This window comes from Mobula birostris, chromosome 26 (assembly GCF_030028105.1).
Source record: "Mobula birostris isolate sMobBir1 chromosome 26, sMobBir1.hap1, whole genome shotgun sequence".
Lineage (NCBI taxonomy): Eukaryota > Metazoa > Chordata > Chondrichthyes > Myliobatiformes > Myliobatidae > Mobula > Mobula birostris.
The window spans coordinates 7,771,454-7,797,153 of record NC_092395.1 but is presented as its reverse complement, the minus strand read 5'-3'; the positions used below and the strand labels follow the sequence as shown (position 1 = coordinate 7,797,153).

General features: G+C 42.9%; 1 protein-coding gene across 1 annotated transcript in view; it reads left to right on the top strand.

Moving 5' to 3' along the window:
* Positions 1-11,852, top strand: part of LOC140188130 (PDZ domain-containing protein GIPC1-like) — a 114,852-nt gene extending 103,000 nt beyond the window's left edge. The window contains exon 7 of the mRNA XM_072244106.1: positions 11,806-11,852. The gene's annotated coding sequence lies outside the window, so the exon portion shown is untranslated. The remainder of the gene's footprint in view (positions 1-11,805) is intronic.
* Positions 11,853-25,700: the final 13,848 nt, after the last annotated feature.

Genomic DNA, 25,700 nt, shown 5'->3' with positions numbered 1-25,700 from the left:
TGCTTAATGAATTCAATTATTAAATGGATGAAATTGAGGAAACATTTTTATGTACTTCACTGAACGAGGAATTCTTCAAAGGCTGAATCAAAGAAAGAGATGGTATTGCATAGATCTCCCATTGAATAATCATTCTAATATCCACTTGTATTGAAGTCCAAAGTTATTGATTACCACATGTGTATCCACCAAGAAGTCTGTCTGTAACCTAACGTGCAATATGGATTTCCTGTTTCCCTCTCCCACTTTATCTCCTTATGTGCCCATCACCTCTCTCTGGTGCCCCTCCCCTTCCCTTTCTTCCAAGGTCTTCTGTCCCCTTCTCCAGCCCTTTATCTCTTTTACTAATGAACTTCCCGGCTCTTTACGTCACTCCCTTCTCCTCTCCTGGTTTCAGCTATTACCTACCACCTTGTACCTCTTCTTCCCCCTCCCTCTACCTTCTTACTCTGAACTCTCCTCTTCCTTTCCAGTCCTGAAGAATGGTCTTGGTCCGAAGCGTTGACTGTTTGTTCTTATCCGTAGCTGCCGCCTGGCCTGCTGTGTGTGTTGCTTTGAATTTCTACCCCATCGAATCAACTTCCTACAGGTGTATCATTGGATAACATAGCAATACTTTGAAACCCAATACAATTCAAAGGCCATCTATTTTTCTAATTTTGAAAGAAGTATGTTTAAACGATAAAATTACTGCTATAATCTAAGAGGTTTTGTACATTAGTGTTCTCCAGATTAAGTCCACTGTAATGCAATTGAGCAGCAAGAATTATTTCAGTAAAAATTAATTGCAATGCAAGTTTCTATGAACTTTGTGGTGCCTATTTTTTTATTTAAGAATGAAAAAATACACTCACTGTGGGCACTTTATTAGGTACACCTGCGCATTAGTGCAAATATCTAATCAGCCAATCATGTGGCAGCAACTCAATGCATAAGAGCATGCAGACATGGTCAAGAGGTTCAGTTGTTCAGACCAAACTTCAGAATGGGGAAGAAATGTGTTCTAGGTGACTTTAATCGTGGGGTGACTGTTGGTGCCAGTTGGGCTGGTTTGAGTATCTCGGAAACTGTTGATCTCCTGGGATTTTCGCACACAACTGTCTCTAGAGTTTACAGATAATGGTGAGAAAAAAAAATTAAATCCATTGAGTGGCAGTCCTGGGGGTGAAATGGCTTGTTAATGAGAGAAGTCAGAGGAGAATGACCAGACTGCTTCAATCTGACAGAAGGACAACATTAACTCAAATACCCACACATCACAACAGTGGTGTGCAGAAGAGCATCTCTGAAAGGACAACATGTTGAGCCTTGAAATGGATAGGTGACAGCAGCAGGGGATCACAAACTTGCAGAAATACACTTGGAGGCCACTTTATTAGATACAGGCAGTACCTACGATACCCTGGGGAAGCCCAGGTTTGTTACTGACAAATCGATGACCAGTGAACCTATAGAGGTTCTGTTTCAGCACCTGATAGATAACATTGAATTTCTTATTTTGAATGAAGTGCCAACTGTTTACTTTTGATAATGAAACTTTTTTTAAGTACATACTTTATACTTTATGCTTTATTTTCACCAAACAATTGATACTAGAATGTACAATCATCACAGCGATATTTGGTTCTGAGCTTCCCACTCCCTGGATTACAAATCGATAGTAAGGAAAGTAAGGTAGTGCAAAAAAACCAAGGGGCAGGTCCGGATATTTGGAGGGTACGGCCCAGATCCGGGTCAGGATCTGTTCAGCAGTCTTATTACAGTTGGAAAGAAGCTGTTCCCAAATCTGGCCGTACGAGTCTTCAAGCTCCTGAGCCTTCTCCCAGAGGGAAGAGGGACAAAAAGTATGTTGGCTGGGTGGATCGTGTCCTTGATTATCCTGGCAGCACTGCTCTGACAGTGTGTGGTGTAAAGTGAGTCTACGGACGGAAGATTGGTTTGTGTGATGTGCTGTACCATGTTCATGATCTTCTGCAGCTTCTTTCGGTCTTGGACAGGACAACTTCCATACCAGGTTGTGATGCACCCTGGAAGAATGCTTTCTACGGTGCATCTATAAAAATTAGTGAGGGTTTTAGGGGACAGGCCAAATTTCTTTAGTTTTCTCAGGAAGTAAAGGCGCTGGTGGGCCTTCTTGGAAGTGAACTCTGCTTGGTTGGACCAAGTCAGGTCATTTGTGATATTGACCCCAAGGAACTTAAAGCTTTTGATCTGTTCCACTTCCGCACCACCGATGTAAATTGGGTCGTGCGGTCCGCTACTCCTTCTGAAGTCAACAACCAATTCCTTCGTCTTGCTGACGTTCAGGGATAGGTTATTGTCTTTGCACCATGCCATCAGGTTCTTAATTTCCTCTCTGTACTCAAACTCATCATTACCCGAGATACGGCCTACAATTGTTGTGTCATCAGCAAACTTATATATTGAGTTTGATGGAAACTTGGCTACACAGTCATGGGTGTACAGGGGGCTGAGTACACAGCCTTTTGGGGCACCGGTGCTCAGAGTGATTGTAGAGGAGAGCTTGTCCCCTACTTTTACAGCCTGGGTCCTGTCTGTGAGGAAGTTGAAGATCCAGCTGCAGACCTGAGTGCTAAGGCCCAGGTTCCGGTGCTTAGAAATCAGTTTATTTGGAATGATGGTATTAAAGGCAGAGCTGTAGTCAATGAAAAGGAGCCTTACGTATGCGCCTTTATTCTCCAGGTGTTCTAAGGAGGAATGTAGGGCCGGAGAGATGGCATCTGCCATTGACTTGTTGCTCTGGTAGGCGAATTGCAAAGCGTTGAAGTTGACTGGTAGGCTGTGGTTGATGTGTGCCATAACCAATCTCTCGAAGCACTTCATAGCAATTGATGTCAGAGCCACAGGTCGATAGTTATTCAGGCATGCCACCTTGCTCTTCTTCGGCACTGGGATTATCGTTGCCTTCCTAAAACATGAGGGCACCTTAGACTGAAGCAAGGAGCAGTTGAAGATGTCAACAAACACTCCAGCTAGCTCGCTTGCACAGGCCCGGAGAACCCGTCCTGGGACGCCATCTGGGCCTGTCGCCTTCCTTGGGTTTATCTTCAACAAGACCCTTCTAACGTCCTCCTCAGTGACGATGAATCTCGATGCCACCAGGTCCGGTTCATCCGGAGGGAGCAGGATGCTCCTCTTCTGTTCGAATCTTGCGTAGAGTACGTTAAGTTCGTAAGGAGGAGAAGCACCACAGTTATTGATATTCCCAGCCTTTTCTTTGCGCCCAGTGATCTCATTTAGACCCTGCTATAGTCTACTGGCATCCCTTTGGTTAGCCTGGGCTTCCAACTTGGCTCGAAATTGCCTCTTGGCGCCCTTAATGGCTTTCCAGAGTTCACGCCTGGTCTGTCGCCTTCCTTGGGTTTATCTTCAAGCTGCAGCTCTAGCCATGTAAAACTCTCAAAAAGGGGTCCTCAGAAATTTAATCATTACTCTCCTTCTGAGATTGATGTTATTGCAGGTGTTGTGCAGGCAGTTTCTGTTCTCTGTGCTTTGGGGCTTAAGTGGAATTACTTCTCTTCCGAGAGGTCTCATTCTATGCTTTCTCATAACACTGGGGGCCTTGTGGATCATGGAGTTCATGGCCACCCGTAGGGCAATCCCTGATCTCAGTAATTCCCCCTTGTAAATTCAAGTTCAGGTTGAAGTGTAATTGTCCTTCAACCATTCACATGAACACAGCCAAAAGAAACAGCGTTCCTCTCGGGCCAAGGTGCAAAACGCAGTACCAACAATCACACACAGCACTAGGCACAAATTCAAAGATACAAAGTCAAAGTACATTTATTATCAAAGCATTCTGACAGGCTGCATCACAGCCTGGTATGGGGGGGGCTACTGCACAGGACCAAAAGAAGCTGCAGAGTGTCATACATTTAATCCGCTCCATCTTGGGTACTAGTCTACAAAGTACCTAGGACATCTTCAAGGAGCAGTGTCTCAGAAAGGCAGTGTCCATTATTAAGGACCTCCAGCACCCAGGGCAAGCCCTTTTCTCACTGTTGCCATCAGGTAGGAGGTACAGAAGCCTGAAGGCACACACTCAGTGATTCAGGAACAGCCTCTTCCCTCTGCCATCCGACTCCTAGATAGACATTGAATCCTTGAACACTACCTCACTTTTCAAAATATATATTATTTCTATTTTTGCATGATTTTTAATCTAGTCAATATACTTATACTGTAATTTATTTACTTATTCTTCTATATTATGTATTGCATTGAACTGGTGCTACTAAGTTAACAAATTCCACCACACATGCCAGTAATATTAAACCTGATCCTAATTCTGAATGCTGTATACAACCCTGAGAGTCATTTTCCCCACAGTCAGCCACAAAACAAAGAAAGCAGCCAACCTCCCTCCCTCTCCAGTGCAAAAAAAACAGATTGTGCAACTGGCAGAAAAATGAAGGAGTCCAGGCATAGTCAGCTCAGCTCAGTGCTCGTAACCTGCAGACTGCCCAGATTCAAAATCTCCTAAAATAGCATACAGTTACGATAGCAGAACATACAGTTACAAAGAAAACAATAAATTCCTGAGTGTCATGGTCTGAAGATTGATGGCGTGTGGGATGTTGTCCTTGAGCCATGTTTCCGCAAGAACAAGTACGCAGCGGTTCCTCATCATCTGCTGGTGCAACTGCAGATGAATGCAATCCAGCTTGTCCTCTGCTGAGAGATTACTAGAGGGCAGCACTGATGGGAGGGGTCGGCCCCCAACTCAGCACGGACTCCAGCTCTCTTCTACACCACCTTCAGTGTCTCCTTCCCTGGTAGGCTGAACCTACTCTTTGTATATTCCCATTATTCCCTCACAGTTGTAGCACACTCCTGTACACTAGGGACAATTTACAATGATCAATTTACTTTCTATCCTGGACATCTTAGGGATGTAGTTGGAAAACAGTGCACTGGAAGAAATTTTCAAAAGGAGAACATGCAGACTCCACACAGTCAGCACCCTGAGAGGTCCTACTGGAACCTAGGCCATTGCATTGTAAGGTGGGAGTTCTGCTAACCATGCCCCTATCGCTATCACATTATTTATATCCAGATTCACACTACCAGATGGCACAGTGACATAGTGGTTAGCATAATCGCTTTAAAGCCTCAGCGGTTACTGACAGGGGGTTCAATTCTCACTTTTGCCTGTGAGGAGTTTGTATGTTCTCCCCGTGACTGTGTGATTTTCCTCCAGGTGCACTGGTTTCCTCCCACATTCAAAGATGTACTGTACGAGAAAAGGTTAATATGTTGTGGGCACGTTGTGTTTGCGCTAAAATTTGGCAACCCTCAAGCACACCCCCTTATTGTGGGGTCATTGATGCAAGCAACGTAGATGTGACGAATAAAGAGCTGATCTTTCTTCTCAATCTTTCTAATCATTTAACTTCTGATTAGATTAGGTTAATATCCTATACACCAAGGTGCAATGAATCTCCTTGCTCACGCAAAGTCATTTCTATTCTAATGAACAATATGCTAATATAACTGACAGCTGTCTCGGTGCTCGCTGGCAAATGACTGAACCCAGGTGTGGAGGATCGACTGACTCCCACGTAGAGACAGAAACAAGAGATTATTCATAGGAATTCCAACAAGAACATCAGTAGCTCAACGGATGACTCCACAAGACAAACCATTCTCAAAACACAGGCTTTGCAATTAACGCTAATCAGGCATTCACTTAAGTATTACAATGAACACAAAATTCCTGATCTTATCAAAATAAATTTAACAAGCTTGAGCAGAAGGTGCTAGGAGACCACAATACAAAGGGTGAGTCGCTCGAGAAAAACACAAGAAACTTTAAATGATTAATGACTGTCATTAAACAACAATTAACCATTTCAGGTGCTCTAAGTACTTCAGCGCCCAATGCTCTCTGGCGCCCCACACAGGCCGGAAGAACTCATTACAACAAGAAGAGAGCTAAGGTGGGGACAGTTGAGAGAGCTCTATGCTTCTAGACATAAACATCACCAATAGCTAGACCTAGTACAACCATATAGACACTGTGGCCACAAAAACATACCAGCATCTCTACTTCCTCAGGAGACCAAGGAAATATAAATGGAAAAAATCCATAGGAGTGCACAAATAATGTGGGAGTTTAGGACCAGGTTCAGGTGAAATACTGCTTCTCCCAAAGTCATCTAGCCTTCCAATGTCACTGCAAGGACTCACATATTAAAGATAGCCAGTTAATATCCAAATATGTGTTCACAACTTACTTAAAACTATCACCCCAAGGCGCAGAGGCTGCCGATATCGATGCAGCTATAAAGAAGGCACAACAGTGGCTATATTGCATTAGGAGCTTGAGAAGATTTGTTGTGTTACCAAAGACAACTGCAAACATTTATAGATGTGGCACTGGGAGCACCGTAACTGGCTGCATCACCGTCTGGTATGGGAGGTTGGGGGAGTGCACAGGATCAAGGTAAGCTGTAGAAAGTTGTAAACTCATGGGTACTAGCCTCCACAGCATCCAGGACTTCTTCAAGGAGCGACGCCTCAAAAAGGCATCATCTACCCTTAAGTGCCCCCATCACCCAGGACATGTCCTCCTCTCATCGCTACCATCAGGAAGGAGGTACGTGACCCCGAAGACACTCACTCAACAACTGATGAACAGCTTCTTCCCCTCTCCCGGCCGATTGCTGAATGGACAACCAACCCCTGAACACTATCTCACTACATCTTTCCTCTCTTTGCACTATTTATTTAATTGAACTTTTAAAATATATATACAATTCTTACTGTAATTTACAGTTTTTTAAAATTCTGTATTGCAATGTACTGCTGCTGCAAAACAACAAATTTCACAACATATGCCAGTGTTATTAAACCTGATTCTGATTCTGTCGACAGTTTGCCAGAGTCCTCTATCCTGGGCCTGTCTTTCAAGTTGTCCCCAGGTGTAACCCATCTTTGAAGATGCTTGCTCTCCCTGGGGTGGGGTTTTTTGGAGCTTCTGTAGCTCTGAGGTTTTTACGGGATGGGTTTGCAAGCCCCCTGTCCAACCAACCCCCCCTCCTTTGGCAAGCAGGCTTGGGGCTGTCCATGGCAGAGATATGTGTTCACAGGGAGAAGATTTTTAAAATAACAAGGCAGCAAAGTATGCTCTCAGTTTCCCATTTTGCTCGGCAAACTTCCATAGATGTGTGGTCGGAAGTGTGCTGACTGGCTGCATTATGCCCTGATGTGGGAACACCAATGCCTTTGGGTGGAAAGTCCCACAAAAGGTAGCGGATTTGGCCCATCATGGGTAAAACCGTCCCACCATTGAACACATCTACATGAAATGTTGCCGTAGGAACGCAGCATCCGTCATCAGAGATCCCCACCACCCCGGCCATGCCCGTTTCTTGCTGCAGCCATCAGGTAGAAGATGCTGCCTCAGGACTCTCAACACCAGATACAAGAACAGTTACCACCCCTCAGCCATCAGGCTCTTGAACAAAAAGGGATAGTTACACTCATTTAAGGACTCTTATCTTGTTACTTCATGCTTGTTATCTATTGCCATTTACTTATATCTGCATTTGCGCAGTTTGGTGTCTATTGATCCTGTTTACAGTTACTGTTCTATAGGCTTGTACTGTTGTATGGCCCCCAGAAAAAGAATCTCGGGGTCGTATGTGGTGACATGTATATACTCCAATAATAAATTCTACTTTGACTTTGACTTTTGAATAATTCAAATGAGGAGGAGGGAACCCAGGAGGAGGTGATAGGCAGGTGACAAGAAGTAATGAGGCCAGAGTGGGGAACAGAAGAAGAGGCGGGGGGGAGGAGGGAAATTTTTTCACTGGAAGAAAAAAATCGATGTTCATGCAATCAGGTTGGTGGCTACTCAGACAGAACACTCCACCCTCATGGTGGCCTTATCGTGACAAAAGAGGAGGCCATGGACCAGGAATGGGATTGGAGATTAAAAAGTTTGGCCACCGGGAAGTTCTGCTTATGGTGGATGGAGCGGAGTTTCTCGACGAAGCAGCCCCCCAATTATTGATGGATCTCACCAACTTAGATGAGGCTGCATCGGGAGCACTGGATGCAATAGACAAACCTCAGCAGATTCGCAGGTGAACTGTTACCTCATCTGGAAGGATAGTTACGTTAGCCATGAGTGAGGAAAATTTGGAAAATGCCTTTATATAAAACTGTGTCAGGAAGCCCTAGGTTGGTGATGTTCGGGTTAATTTTGAACTCCGCGTATGATGTAGCTAGTATAAAACTACTTGTGTTGTTCAACCCAGCTGTATGTTAAGCCGGCATGTACCTGTTGGGTGTACTGTAAGTGCTGAGCTCAGCAATGTTTTAATAATAGGTCACTAAAGTATGTTCATTTTACACTGCATGTCATCTGGCTAATGGCCAAGATTTAGTTAAAGAGTTTGTAACATTTGTATTATTAGTTGAGATTGACTGCATGCAAATTATTTCAAATTAATTTTATATGATTACTTTATAATGTTATATAACAAACAGAATAATACATAATGATTATATAATAATATAACATATACAGTATCGCATATTGTATTATTTGCAATATATATTGTTAATAATTCAACCCTCAACCATCAGGCTGTTGAACCAAAGGGGATAACCTCACTCAACTTCTCTTGCCCAACATTCAAAAGTTCCCACAACCAATGAATTCACTTTCCAGGACTCTTCACCTCACGTTCTTGATATTTGTTGCCTATTTATTTATTATTATTTGTTTCTTCTTTTTGTATTTGCGCGATTTGTTGTCTTCTGCACTCTAGTTGAACGCCCTAGTTGGGCAGTCGTTCACTGATTCTGTTATAGTTATTATTCTATAGATTTGTTGAGTATGCCCACAAGAAAATGAATCTTAGGGTTGTATATGGGGACATATACAACCCTGAGATTCATTTTCTTGTGGGCATACTCAACAAATAATAAAATTGATAATAAAATTTACTTCAAACTTTGAAACTTTTATAAATAATAATAGTTATATATATTTCCATATATGAATATACAGTAATATCAATATTGGAAGCCACAGTAGCATAGTGGTTAGTGCGATGCTATGACAGCTTGAGGCATTCCAGAGCTCAGAGTTCAATTCCAGCCCTATTCTGTAAGAAGTCTCTGTACATCCTCCCTGGGGAATGTGCTGGTTTTCTCTGGATCCCCTAGTTTCCTTCCACAGTCCAAAAATGTAGCATTATTTCTATGTTTTATACAAAGGGAAAGTGTAATAATGGGCTATAATCTGATACCATGTTACACATAGATGGGTGGTGGAGTGGAGGTACATCTCTACCAACGGAGGTGTAAGGTGCTCCTTCCCTCCGTTAGTCTGCGGCTCACCCTGGGGCAAGGTGTAGCACCTGCTTAGCCCCCCAATTAGGGTCATGTGACCATGGGAGCAGGTGGCGGATGGCCGTATGAGCAGCTGGTGCACATCACAAGTCCTGGTTGTGCGACCACTGACACCAGGCAGACAATCTCTGAAGATTATTGATAATGGCTGGAGCCACCCGTCTTGAAAAGGCACTGCCCAGAAGAAGGCAATGGCAAACCACTTCTGTAGAAAAATTTGCCAAGAACAATCATGGCCATCATCTTTGCTGTCAATGTGATGGCATCTGCTATGGACATGTTGATCATGCAGCTAAATTGATGCAGATCAAAGTCATTTCTCAGGCAGGAGTTGATATGTTTCACCACCAACCTCTCAAAACAATTCAGCTCTGTGGATGGAAGTGCTACTAGATGATAGTCATTGAGGCAAGTTACCTCTTTCTTCTTAGGCACTGCTATAATTGAAGCCTACTTGAAGCAGATGGCTACCTCAGACTGCCAAGGGGAGGGGGGGAACGTTGACTCAGACCATGAGAGGCGTGCCGAAGCAAGAGATTAAAGATCTCAGTGAACACTCCAGCCAGTAGATCAGCACTTTAGTACTAGGCCAGGTACCCTGTCTGGGATGAATGCTTTTCATGGGTTCACCTTCCCAGCGGCTGCTCACACATCGGCCTCAGAGACTGAAATCACAGGGTCGTCGGGGGCTGTGGCAGTTCGTGATGGTTCTTCCATGTTTTGATGGCAACAGCGAGCATAGACGTTGGGTTCACCTGGAAGCAAAGCCCTGTTGTCGCCTATGTTGCCTGATTTAACTTTATAAGAGATGATAGTATTCAAGCCCTGACACAACTGTCCAGTATCCTTCAGAAAAGACGTGAGGAAGGACTCTTTCCATCACAGAGTGCCTGGATTCAGGACCGCAATGAGAGGGTGGTGGGTACAGGCACTCTCCCATTTAAGGAATATCTATATGAGGGCATGAATTGCCGGGGTAGGACAAACAGTGGTGGTAAGTGGTTGGTTTAGACATGGTAGGCTCATGCGCCCGCGCCTGTGTTCTATGACACTACATGATAATCTGAAGGAGACCTTTCAACTTTTGAGTTAATCATTCTTCTGAAATAGTGAACTTTTCAAAGCTTAAAGTAAATTTGTTATCAAAGAACATACAGTATGTGTTGCCAGATACCACCGTGAGATTCATTATATTGCAGGGACTCACAGTAAATGCAGAGAAACAAAATAGAATCAATGAATACTAAAGACAGACAAACAAACAATGTACAGAAGACAACAAATTGTGTCAACAATAAAAAAATAAACAAATAGATAAATAACAAATATTAAGAGCATGAATTATAGAGACCATGAAAGTGAGTCCACAGATTGTGGTGTTTTATGGAGTTCCTCTGACATCTGTAGAATTAAAAACACATGATCCTGTGCAAATCAGCAGCAGATTTTTCAAAATATAACTTGGCTCCCATTCATTAACGTAGAACAGTACAGTATTGTACAGCTCCTTTTGCCCATGTTGTGCATTCCTTTTGACCTACTCTAAGATCAATCTAACCCTTCCTTCCCTCCATATTTCTATCATCCATGAGCCTATCTAAGAATCACTTAAATGTCCCTAATGTATCTGCCTCCATCACCACCCTTGGCATCACGTTCCACGCATCCTCCACTCTCTGTGTATAAAAATTACCTCTGACATCTTCCTTATACTTTCCTCTAATCACTTTAAACTTATGCCCCCTTGTATTAGTCATATACTTTTGATCACCCAACCGACCTCACTGTGACATTGAACGTTGTTTGTCAACTTGCAGTATACTTCCTTTGTATCTGTAACACTACACAAAGTGGCCATTTTATTAGGAACCTCCTGTACCTAATAAAGAGGCCACTGAGAGTATGTTTGTGGCCTTCTGCTACAGTAGTCCGTTCACATCAAGGTTTGACGTGTTGTGCATTCAGAGATGCTTTTCCGCACACCACTGCTGTAATGTGTGGTTATTTGAGTGACTGTCACCCTCCTGTCAGCTTGAACCAGTCTGGCCATTCCTCCTGATCTCTCTCATTAATACCGTCTCTCATTTTTCCCAACAGAATTTTGGCTCACTGGATGTCTTTTTGTTTTTTGCACCATTCTCTGTAAACTTTAGAGACTGTTGAGCATGAAAATCCCCGGTGATCAGCAGTTTCTGAGATACCCAAACCACCCTGTCTGGCACCAACAACCATTCCACGGTCAAAGTCACTTAGATCACATTTCTTCCCCATTCTGTTGTTTGGTCTGAACCTCTTGACCATGTCGACATGCTTTAATGTATTGAGTTGCTGCAACATGATTGGCTGATTAGATATTTGCATTAAAGAGCAGGTATTCATATGTACTTAATAAACTTTATTTATTTACTTATTTAGCAATACAGCTTCAAGCCACGCTGCCCCAGCAACCCCTGGCAAACCCGGTTACCCCTAACCTAATCACAGGATAATTTACAATGACCAATTAACCTACCCGGCACATCTTTGGACTGAGGGAGGCAACTGGAGGACTAGGAGAAAACCCACACATTCCACAGGGAGGATGCACAAGAACTCCTTTCAGAGCAGCACTGGAATTGAACTCTGAACTCTGGAATCTCCTGTAATAGTGTTGTGCTAACCCCTATGCTACTGCAGCCTCTGTGTATATACATAGATCATAGAATAATACATCACAGTACAGGCCATTCGGCCCACAATGCTCACTTTCCTTTATAAAGCCTTAATGTACTTATGTATGGACTGATCTGTGTGAAGCTCAGGGAAATGGAAGCTTTTCACTGTATCTGGGTAAAATGCTGGAGGAATCCCACCTTCTTACTCTGACTCAACTTTTTCCTCCAGTCCTAATGAAGGGTCTCGGCCTGAAATGTCAACTGTTTACTCTTTTCCATGGATGCTGCCCTGGCCTGCTGAGTTCCTTTAGCACTCTGAGTGTGGTCTTTGGATTTCCAGCATCTGCAGATTTTTTCTTGCTCTCTGTATCTGGATTCATGTTTGAATATTAGATTATTAGATTATGAAGACACTAGAAGACTCTTTTATTGTCATTTAGTAATGCATGCATTAAGAAATGATACAATATTTCCTCCGGTGTGATATCACAAAACACAGGACAGACCAAGACTGAAAAAACTAACAAAACCACATAATTATAACATATAGTTACAACAGTGCAACAATACCATAACTTGATGAAGAAGTCCATGAGCACAGTAAAAAGTTCAAAGTCTCTCAAATGTCCCACATGTCACGCAGATGGGAGAAGGAAGAAAAACTCTCCCTGCTATACCCGACCACGGTCCGACTCTGAGTCATCCAAAAACTTCAAGCTCTGATCAACCAATTGCCAGTAATAACAACAACATCTTAGTGTTGTTTTCCTTGTGATTCCTCTGAATGCAGACCGCTTCAGATTCAGATACATTTACTTACCACATCTATATAAAAATATGCCCCTTTCCTCCCTCCCATCTGTGGTGATATCACGTGTCGCGTGTAAGAACGTGATTGGACAGAGTTCGGAGCATGCGCAGAAATGACAGAATGATCTAGAAACTGCATGGTGAAAACGTGGTTGCTGTTTGCTGTTGTAAATAAAAGTTCTAGTTTTAATTCTTCCAGAATATGATTTGTTCTTAGTAACCCACGGTACGTATAAAGAACACAACATGGTGTCAGAAGTCGGTCTGGAAGAATAATTCGTTTTGCTAACACGGGGGAGCGAAGATAATCGAAAAAGAAAAGAGCGCGAACTTTTTTGTTGTTTGCTAACAGCTTTAAAAATGGAAGTTTTGCAACCCCCATCAATGCTTCAGCTGACTGGAAACAAAGCTGAAAACTGGAAAAGATTTAAACAGCGTTTTGAAATTTATTTATTGGCGATTGGAGCAGAAAATAAAACGGGAAAAATGAAAGCAGCAATCCTACTCCACGTAATAGGGGATGATGCAATTGAGGTATATAACCATTTCACTTTTGAAAATGGACATAATTTGAATCTAAAGGCGATAATCGACAAATTTGACACATTTTGTATACCAAAGCATAATGTGATGTATGAGCGCTATAAATTTTTCAAATGTCAGCAGAGACCTGGTCAAACGATTGATCAATTTGTTACAGAGTTGAGAAACCACAGTAAAAGATGCGAGCTTGTAGAACTTACAGACTCTCTCATTAAAGACAGAATTGTTTGCAGCATTCTGGATAAATAATGGTCTGAGAGAAAGACTGTTAGAAAAAGATTTGAATTTGGAAAAAGCTGTGGCATTCTGCAAAGCTTCTGAGACTGTGATGTCGCAGGATAAAGAACTTTTTATTGAGAACGGCTGTGTAGACGCTGTAAAGTGTGAACATATTAGAAAAAATAATGCAGCGACAATGAAACCGACAGAGAGCAAGATGTCATCTGAAAGAAAAAAACTTTGTGATCGCTGTGGGCAGCAGTACCGGCCAAAAAAGTGTCCAGCGTATGGAAAAATGTGCAACAACTGTGGTAAGAGTAATCATTTTTCACGCTGTTGCAGAAGTGAAAAGGAAATAAAACACATAAATGCAGTGCTTGAAAATGAACGCAAGGAGGTTTATATAGATGTGCTTTGTGAAAACAAACAAAGTAAGAATGACTGGACTATTCCATCGCAAGTGAATCAAAACAATATTCTGTTTAAACTGGATACTAGAGCACAAGTAAATGTCCTTGCAGAATCTAAGTTTAATGCATTAAAGCCAAGACCAAAGTTACATCAGACAAATATAAAGTGACTGGCTATTCAGGTGCAGACATTCCAGTTAAAGAACATGTGTGGCAAAAATATCTCACAAAATAGTATGCACACACTTTCATTTGTGGCCGTGCCAAAAAAATGTACAGTCAATACTGGGTTTATCTGCCTGTGAGAGACTGAATTTGGTAAAAAGAACCTTAGTCCTGGACAGTGACACAGAGTCAGAATGTACAGTGACTTGATGAAAGAGTATGAGGACTTGCTCAAAGAGCTTTGCCTTCCAGGAGAGCACATGATTAAAATTGACAACACAGTGCCACCTGTAGTACATCCATGTAGAAAAGTGCCTTTTGCATTACGTCATCAACTGAAAACAGAGCTTGACAGAATGGAACGGTTAAGAGTCGTACAAAAAATTGAAGAACCGACTGAATAGGTCCATTCGCTTGTCATTGTTGATAAGAAAAATGGAAAACTGAGGACTTGCTTAGATCCAAGAGACTTGAATTGAGCCATTAAAAGAGAGCATTTTAAATTGCCTACTCATGAAGAAATTATGTCACAGTTTACTAATGCAAAGTACTTTAGTAAATCAAATGCATCCTCTGGATTCTGGCAACTTAAACTAGATGAACCGAGTTCAAAGTTGTGCGCATTTAACACTCCTTTTGCCAGATACCGTTTTCTTTGGCTTCCGTTTGGAATTACATCAGCTCCTGAGGTGTACCATAAACCATTCACATGCTGTATGAGCACATTGAGGGCGTGGATGCTTCCATAGACGATATTATTGTTTGGGGATCATCTGAACAAGAACATGACGCCAGACTTAGACAAGTCTTAGAGGCAACATGCAAGGCAAACCTGAAGTTGAATAAAGACAAATGTCAGCTAGGAGTGACTGAACTTACCTTTGTGGGTAATATCATCAGCAATGAGGGTATGTGTCCTGATCCATTGAAAATTTCTGCTATGGAGAACATGCCAAGACCTCAATGTAAAAAGGGTGTTCAAAGGTTTATGGGAATGGTCAACTACATGGGAAATTTCATACCCAATCTTTCAGAACAGCTTGCTCCATTGAGGCAGCTAACAGAAAAGAGAAATGAATGGATCTGGAATCATGAACAGGAGAAGGCATGGCAAAATCTCAAGAAAGTGTTCACCAAAGAACCTGCGTTGAAATTCTGTGTTGCTGAGAGACCCATCAAAATCTCATGTGATGCATCTCAAGCAGGCTTTGGGGCAGTATTACTCCAGAAACTTTATCAGGAATGGCTACCAGTGGCATATGCGTCTTGTTCATTATCTGATCCAGAAACAAGATATGCCCAAATTGAAAAAGAATTGCTCGGCATTATGTTTGCTTGCGAGAGATTTCATCAGTTTGTGTCAGGACAATCTATTGATGTTGAAACTGATTATAAGCCTCTGATTGCATTGTTCTGCAAGCCTTTAAGTGATTGCGAATTCAGCGAATGATGATCAAATTGCAAAGATATGTATTGAATGTGTCATACACACCTGGAAAATTCATGTACATGGCTGACACACTTTCCAGAGGTGTGGATCCAACAACAAAAGACAGTCACAGGGACGCTGTTGATGTTGAGGCATTTGTTGATATGATCATAGAGACTGTACCTATTGCTCCCAAAAAGTTGGAACTGCTGCATCTTGAGACAGAGGAGGACAAAATTCTCAGTCAGGTAATACAAGTGGTGATGGATGGATAGCCAGATAATAGGCATGGCTGTACCTGAGTAGTACAAGATTATTGGAACCACAGATCAGAACTGTCTGTTGTGGATGGGATATTGTACAAAGGTAGTAGAATTGTGATACCTAAAAGTCTCCAAAAAGAAATGCTTGGGAAAATTCATGAAGGCCTCCTAGGTATTGAAAAGTGTAAGAGAAGGGTGCTGGAAGTGATGTTTTGGCCCAAGGTGAATCAAGAAATTGCAGGGTTGGTGTCTTCCTGTTAAATATGCTTTAAATATCAACCTAGCAACCCTAAGGAGCCACTGCATCCACATCCTAGTCCTCAGAGACCTTATCAGAAGGTAGGCATTGATCTTTTTGTAACTGACAACAAAGATTATCTATTAATAACAGATTACTGTTCATTGTATCCTGAAGTGTGTGGTCTGAGCAGAACAACAGCAGATAATGTAATTACATGCATGAAATCAGTTTTTTCCAGACATGGTGTACCTGATGAAGTTTTCACAGACAATGGTCCACAGTTCAATGGTGAATGTATGAGACATTTTGCTCATGAATGGGGCTTTGTTCATACAACATCTAGTCCATTTTTCCCTCAGTCCAATGGATTGGTTGAGAAGTCGGTAGGAATTATCGAGAAACTGATGCACAAAGCAAAAGATAGTGGAGGTGATTTTTATAAAGCTTTGTTAGCCTATCGCAGTACTCCACTTGAATGTGGATTTTCACCTGCTCAGCTCCTGATGGGACACGGTTTGAGATCCAATCTGCCAATAGATGAGAGCCTTCTGAGAACAGGGGGAGGTGAACAAGTGAAATGGTGGAAAGATAACACAAAGCAAAGCAGAAAACATACTTTGACAGATGTTCTCATCCATTACCTGAACTGCACCAAGGAGATAAAGTGAGGATACAAGACAAAATGAACACCTGGACACAGAAAGCTACAGCACTTGAAGAAGTACAACCCAGATCATACATGGTCCAAACAGAAGAAGGAGCAATGTTAAGAAGAAATCGCAAAGACCTCAAGAAAGAGCCAACTTCAGTTTCAGTTAACTGATGCAGACCAGATAACACATGGAAACAACAACGAAACACAAGAACTGTATGAACCACTTAGAAGGTCTACTCGTGTTCGTAAACCCCCAGAGAGACTGATAGAGACATGTTAAATTATGCATTTATTTTGATTAATGTTGCTAATTGTTTTTCTTTTTAAGGAAAGGAAGATGTGGTGATATCACGTGTCACATCTAACAACGTGATTGGACAGAGTTTGGAGCATGCACAGAAATGACAGAATGATCTAGAAACTGTATGGTGAAAACATGGTTGCTGTTTGCTGTTGTAAATAAAAGTTCTAGTTTTAATTCTTCCAGAATATGGTTTGTTCTTAGTAACCATGGTATGTATAAAGAACACAACACCATCCACCTGCCCACCCACTCATTCACACAGACAGTCATCGAATCCCAGGGCAGGCCTTCTCTGGGCCTCCAACCTCAAATGGACTCACAGACCTGCAGGCCTCAGGCTTTCAACTTTCCCAGTGGACTGACAGACCCAGGGTCTTGATTTCTGGACTTCCGGATCGTTCTTTGGGCTTTGATCTTCGGTATCGACCCTAGGACTTGCCCATGACAGGACACCAAGTTCAAGAGCTTGACTTCTGGACTCACTCATGACAGACTCCAGGCCCTGAATTCAGGACCCACCGGTTCACATACCTAGGGGGTCACAGGCCCTCGTACTTCCTGACCGCATAGGCCTCTGATCCTGCTGATCCCATTGGGTCTTGCTGATCTGGGGGAGGGTGGGGTGGGATGCCATTCCTCATCCTCGCTGGTCTTGTGCACAACACATCCTTCCAAGGGTGTCCTTTGTCCACATTTTTACTAGCCTTCGAGTGTAGAGCGGAGGCCTGGACTGCAGTCTGACCTTGAACTCTTCCACATTCCTATCCTTACACCCTAGCACCATCCCTAACCCCCTCTCTGTCCCAAATACCTTCTCTATGAACACACAAGTCTAAGCACAACCTCGATGGAGACCGCAGCATGTTCTCCTGTTCCTAGAGCAATGGCTTTTCTGGGAAGTCCTTTTTTTTTCTAAATATGTCGATGGATTACACGCTTTCATACTTTTTTGTGTTTTAGATTAAATTTGATCAGCAGTGAGTCACCCTGGAACACAGACTAAGGAAATAATTGGAATTTTAAGGCATATCTTGCTGGGAGCATTCTTTGTCCTGAGCGGGAGGGGATGCAGCTCTAACACCCCAAGTTGAACCTTCAGCTCAGCTCCTGTGTGTGAGTTCTGTATGTTCTCCCTGTGAGGTGTTGGCATCTTTGTGGTACTGCAGTTTTCTCCCACATCCAAAAAGATGTTGGAATGGTTCCTGAATCTGCACTGGTTAAATCGAATCATCAACAGCAGATTGGTTTATTTTGGAGCTCAACCTTACCGATGGACTGTGAGAGTAGCCCAGACTTACCAAGTCTTAGCAATTAAAGATTCAGGATTAATGTTGAGGTTTCATAAAGTACCGGTGAGGCCTCAGCTGGAGTATTGTGAGCAGTTTTGGGCCCCTTAGCTTAGAAAGGATGTGCTGACACTGGAGAGGGTTCAAAGGAGGTTTACAAAAATGATTCCAGGATTGAACGGCTTGTTGTGTGAAGAGTGTTTGATGGCTCTGGGCCTGTATTCACTAGAATTCAGAAGAATGAGGGGTGACCTCATTGAAACCTATCGAATGGTGAAAAGCCTTGATAGAGAGGATGTGGAGAGGATGTTTCCTATGGTGGGAGAGTCTAAGACCAGAGGACCCAGCCTCAGGAAAGAGGGGCATCCTTTTAGAATGGAGTTGAGGAAGAATTTCTTTCGTCAGGAAGTGTTGAATCTGTGGGATTCATTGCCACGGGCGGCTGTGAAGGCCCAAGTCATTGGGTATATTTAAAGTTTAGTTTGATACGTTCTTGATTAGTATGAAAATGAAGGGATACGGGGAGAAGGCAGGAGTTTGGGGCTGAGAGGGAAATGGATCAGTCATGGTGAAATTGCAGAGCAGACTCAATGAGCTGAATGGCCTAATTCTGCTCCTATATTTTAATAGCTTTATTCTGTGCATGTATGTGCATTGAGACATGCAGTGAAATGTGTTGTTTGTGTCAACGGCCAACACACTCTGAAGATGTGCAGGAGGCAGCCCACATCTGCATCAACGGATCTGTAATGGAGCGTGTATCAAGCTCAAATTCCTTGGTGTCCACATTTCCGAGGATCTCACCTGGGCCCTGAACTCCTCCATCCTGATCAAAAAGGCCCTTTATTTCCTGCAGAGCATCAAGAAAGCTCACCTCTGTCCCAGGATACTGACGGACTTTTACCGCTGTACCATTGAGAGCATACTCACCACCTGCATCTCAGTGTGGTATGGCGATTGTCCTGTATCGGACCGCAAAGCACTCCAGTGTGTGGTGAAAACTGCCCAGAGGATTATCAGCACCCAATTGCCCACCAGTGAGAACATCTACCATAAGCACTGCCTGGGCTTATGGTAAAGCATTATCAAGGAAGCATCTCACCCTAACCATGGACTTTTTACTCTCCTCCCATCCGGTAGGCGCTACAGGAGCCTCCGCTCCCACACCAGCAGGCACAGGAAGAGCTTCTTCCCTGAGGCTGTGACCCTGCTGAACCTCACATCACAGCGCTAAGCAGTATTGCACCCACATTGTACTGTCTCAGTACTTTTATATTTGTGTGCTGTAGCACTTACTTTTTATTTGCAGTTATTTTGTAAATAACATTATTCTTTGCATTTCATTGGCTTTGTATCTGTACTCAGCACAATGACAATAAAGTTGAATCTAATCTAATCTAAACAAGTGCAGCCATGCTTAATGTGGCATGCCCACTACATACTAACCCGTACGTCTTTGGAATGTGGGAGAAAGCTGGAGCATCTGAAGGAAGCCGTCGATGCCTCGAAGGAGATTGTACCCCCTATGCTTGTGTAGGTTTCCTCCGGGTGCTCTGTTTCCTCCCATAGTATGAAGATGTACAAGTTGATAGGTTAGTTGGTCATATGGGTGTAATTGGACAGTATAGGCTCTGTGGACCAGGAGGGCCTGTTACCTTGATGCATTGCTAAAAATAAGAAACTCATGCAGGGAGAATGTCCAAACTCCTGACAAATAATTATTCTTCCTCTAATAACAACCCTCGCTGCTGCCATCGGGAAGAAGGTACAGGAGACTCAGGACTCACACCACTAGGTTCAGGAATAGTTATTGTCTCTCAACCATCAGGCTCTTGAACCAGTGGGGATAACTACATTTAACGTCACTCACCCCTACACCAAACTCTTCCCACAACCCATGCACTCGCTTTCAAGGAATCTTCATCTTATGTTCTCAATACTTATTGCTAATTTATTATTATTTTGACTTTTTTTTTGTATTTGCACAGTTTATTGTATTTTAAGACCATAAGTTATAGGAGCAGACTTAGGCCATTTGGCCCATCGAGTCTGATCTGTAAAATATATTTACACATTGGCTGTTTCTCTGCATTGCTGTGTGTGGTTTTTCAGTGATTTTATTGTGTGTCTTTGTACAGTATTTACTGTGAAAGACGGTTAATACATGAATGTCAGGGCAAACCTATATGGTGACATATATGTATTTTGATAATAAATTTACCTTGAACTTTCAACTTTGGTGCAGGGCCTCAACCCAAACTTGGTTGTCAGACCTGAAAGTGACTGACCTGGCCCTCAGCATATTGGAGATCTCATGGTTCAGCCAGGGCTTCTGGTTGGGGGAAGAGTTAATTATTTTGTGGGGATGCTCTCGTCTACAGCTGTTTTTATGAAGTCTGTGACGACCATGGTGTATTCATTCAGATCCCCTGCTGATTCCTTGAACACAGACCAGTCCACAGACTCAAAGCAATCCCATAGTCGTTCCTCTGTCTCCTGTAACCACCTCTTTGATATCCTTATCTCGGGAGCCTTGTTCTTTAGCCTCTGACTGTATGCAGGTAGGGGGGCAGTCAAGTGATCAGACTTTCTGAAACGTGGTCTAGGCATGGAACGGTAGGTATTCCTGATCGTAGTATGGCAGTGGTCTGGTGTGTTGGGACCCCTGGTGCTGCAGGTTATATGCTGATGATAATTGGACAGAGATTTCTCCAAACAAGCCTAATTGAAGTCCTCGACTATGACTTGAAGTGTGTTGAGGTGGACTGTTTCTTGTCTGATGATGGCAGCATTCAATATCTCGAGTGGCTGTTACCATCAGCTTTTGGCAGTATGTAAACTGTGGTCAGGATCAAGGAGAACTCCCTCGGTCAGTAGAACGGCTGGGACCTAATCATTAGATGTCCTGGATCGGGGGAACAAGAGTAGGACAAAACTGTCACATCTGAGTATCAGAGAGAGTCTAACAATGAACACAGACCTCCAGCTTTTGCCTTCTCCGAATCAGCAGTTCAACCCATCCTGTGTATTGAGAAGCCCTTGGGTCTAGTCGCTGAACTTGGAGTGGATCCGGCTTCTAGGCTGTCCTCAGCAAATCCTCGGGCTGCGCTGGTCATTGGCCCTGCAACATTTCACTGTATATTTTGATGTTTCACTTGACAAGTAAAGCTAAACTTTATCTTCTATCCTCTGTGCTGGATGACTCTACAATGATTTCCCTTATTGCCTACAGTAAGGACCCTTGTATTCTGGCCCGGCATTATTGCTTAACCAAAATCAATCCCATTAAGTACTGAAGGAATGCTTCCTATTCCCGGCATCACATACAGCATCATCTTTGCGAAGCTGCCAAACACGATTCTCTTTGTAGCATGTGGTGGACATTATATTGCCTGATGGTCCCGGACTGAGACTAAGTAAATTTTTTTTGGCAACCCTTCGAGCAGACCATGTGGAGACATGTGTGCTGTCAGTCACAGTCCAGCTGAAGTTTAGAATTTAAAAGGGAAAGAAGATTACAGAAATTTTAATCTGGGTTTTTTTCCCAACAGTTTTGATTTTATCTTCTATTAAATGGATCTTGGACCCTGATGAAAGTATGACTGGGGTAGTCTGCCACTGACTAAAAGAATCCTTCCAATTATGGGACCAAGGGAAATTAACTTGACCAAATATTTCCTCAATATTAATGACTTTCTAGGAGCTCCTAAAATGGGAAGGGAAGGTTGAACAAATGAAAGATTTCTGTGGATGGTGGAGAGATTAGGTAAAGCATAAGTTTGTTTAATGAACTCCACGTTTGTGAAGTTACTGAACTTTAACACAAAGTGAATTTCTGGATGTCTCAGTATAGTAGGCAAGGACCACACATGGACACATACACACACTCACATACTCTCTCACACAAACAGACATACACACACACACATACTCACACACACACTCTCACACACACGTTCAAATGCACACACTCACATACTCTTACACACACGTTCAAATACACACACACAGACATACACACACACATCCAAATACTCTCTTACACACACATACAAATATACACACACATTCAAATACTCTCTCACACACACGTACAAATACACACATGCACACACACACACACATACAAATACACAGACACACACACACAAACACACACACACTCTCACACATAGATAAACACACACATACAAATACACAGACACACGCATAGACACACATACACAGATATCTGTACACACACATAAACACATGCACACGCGTGTACAAATACACATAAACAAACACAGACACACATAGACATACACGTGTGCATACAAATACACATACACAGATATAAACACAGGCACACACAGACTTACACACACATGGATGCATGCAAACATACAGACACAGATACACACAAACATGGACACATACACAGTCAAATACACACACACACTCTCACAGGTATATATACATACACACACACACACACACACACACACACACACACACACACAATTTCATGCATGCACATGCAGACGAGCTCACAGACATGCACACGGACTCAAATACCAGTCAGGAATCGAAAGGCTGAGCCTGATAGAGCTAAGGATCTGAGCTGCATATTCTTCAATGCAAGGAGTATTGTAGGAAAGATGGAAGAGTTTAAGGCATGGACCAGCATGTTTAATTATGACATTGTGACCATTAGTGAGACCTGGTTGCAGGAGGGGCAGGACTGGCAGCTCAGTATTCTGGGGCTCCATTGTTTTAGACGTGACAGAGCGGGAGAGATGAAAAGGGGAGGAGTGGCATTATTAGTCAGGGAAATTTCCACGGCAGTACAGACTGGAGAGCCCATCTACCGAGGTTTAATTGGTAGAACTGCGGAATAAGAAAGGTATGACCATCTTAATAGGATTATATTATAGACTTAGAGGAATAAATTTGTAGAAAGATTGCAGACTGTTGCAAGAAACATAAGTTTGTGATATGGACAATTTTAACTTTCCACAAATTAACTGGGACTCCCATACTGTAAAAGGCTGGGTGGGAAAAAGTTTGTCAAATTTGTTTAGGGAAGTTTCCTTAATCAGTGCATAGAAGTCCAACTAGAGAGAGTGTGAGACTAGATCTCCTATTAGGGAATGAGACAGAGCAGGTGACAAAATTTTGTGCTGGGGAACACGTTGCATCTAGTGATCACAATGCCATTAGTTTCAAGGTAATTATGGAAAAGGATAGGCCTGGTCCACAGATTAAGATTCTAAATTGGAGAAAGGTCAATTTCGATGGTATTAAAAAGGATGTGGCAAGTGTGGATTGGAGCAGGTTGTTTTCTGGCAAAGATGCACTTGGTATGTGGGAGGCCTTCAAAAACAAAATTTTTGAGAGTACAGAGTTTGCATGTTCCTGTCAGAATAAAAGGCAAGGATGACAAATTTAGGAAACCTTGGTTTTTGAGAGATATTGAGGCCCTGGTTAAGAAAAAGAAGGAGGTGCATAGCAGGCATGGGCAGGCTTAAACAAATGAGGTACTTGAGACATATAGGAAATGCAAGAGGACACTTAAGAAGGAAGTCAGCAGGGTTAAAAGAAGACATGAGGTTGCTCTAGAAGACAAGGTGAAGGAGAATCCCAAGGGTTTCTACGGATATTTTAAGAGTGGATGTAGTGTACCTGGACTTTCAGAAAGCCTTTGATAAAGTCCCACATAGGAGATTAGTGGACAAAATTAGGGCACAAGGTATTGGGGGCAGAGTACTGACATGGATTGAAAATTGGCTGGCTGACAGGAAACAAAGAGTAGTGATTAACGGGTCCCTTTCGGAATGGCAGGCGGTGACCAGTGGGGTACCGCAGCGTTCAGGGCTGGGACTGCAGCTGTTTACAATATATGTTAATGACTTAGATGAGGGAATTAAAAGTAACATTAGCAAATTTGCCAATGACACAAAGCTGGGTGGCAGTGTGAAATGTGAGGAGGATGTTATGAGAATGCAGGGTGACTTGGACAGGCTGGGTGAGTGGGCAGATGCAGTTTAATGTGGATAAATGTGAGGTTATCCTCTTTGGTGGTAAGAACGGGAAGGCAGATTATTATCTAAATGGAGTCAAGTTAGGAAAAGGGGAAGCACAACGAGATCTAGGTGTTTTTGTACATCAGTCACTGAAAGCAAGCATGCAAGTACAGCAGGCATTGAAGAAAGCTAATGGCATGCTGGCCTTCATAACAAGGGGAATTGAGTATAAGAGCAAAGAGGTCCTTCTGCAGCTGTACAGGGCCCTGGTGAGACCACACCTGGAGTACTGTTGCAGTTTTGGTCTCCAAATCTGAGGAAGGACATTCTTGCTATTGAGGGAGTGCAGCGTAGGTTCACGAGGTTAATTCCCGGGATAGCAGGACTGTCATATGTTGAAAGATTGGAGCGACTGGGCTTGTATACTCTGGAATTTAGAAGGCTGAGAGGGGATCTTATTGAAACATATAAGATTATTAAGGGATTGGACACACTGGAGGCAGGAAGCATGTTCCCGCTGATGGGTGAGTCCAGAACCAGAGGCCACAGTTTAAGAATAAGGGGTAGGCCATTTAGAACAGAGTTGAGGAAAAACTTTTTCACCCAGAGAGTGGTGGATATATGGAATGCTCTGCCCCAGAAGGCTGTGGAGGCCAAGTCTCTGGATGCTTTCAAGAAAGAGATGGATAGAGCTCTTAAAGATAGCGGAATCAAAGGTTATGGGGATAAGGCAGGAACTGGATACTGATTGTGGATGACCAGCCATGATCACAGTGAATGGAGGTGCTGGCTTGAAGGGCTGAATGGCCTACTCCTGCACTTATTGTCTATTGTCTACTGAGTAAAAGGATAGCAAGGGACAAAATTGGTCCCTGGAAGATGAGAGTGGTAATCAATACATGGAGCCAAAGGAGATGGGGGAGATCTTAAAGGGACTGTTTTTGCATCTGCATTTATACGGAGATGGACACAGAGTCTATAGGTGTGAGGCAATGCTGCAGCGAGGTAATGGACCCGACTCAGTTTACAAAGGAGGACGTGTCTGGGTGGATAAATCCCCAGAACTTGATGATGTGTTCCCTCAGACTCTGTAGGAGGCTAGTGCAGAAATTTGAGGGGCCCTAGCAGAGATACTTAAAACATCCTTCGCAACAAGTGAGGAGCTGGAGGATTGGAGGACAGCTAATGTTGTTTCATTGTTTATGAAAGGCTCTAAAAATAAGCCAGGGAATTATAGACTGGTGAGCCTGACAAGGTAGTGGGAAAGTTATTGGAAGGCATTATAGGGACTGAATAAATAAGTATTTGGACAGACTGGGTCTAATT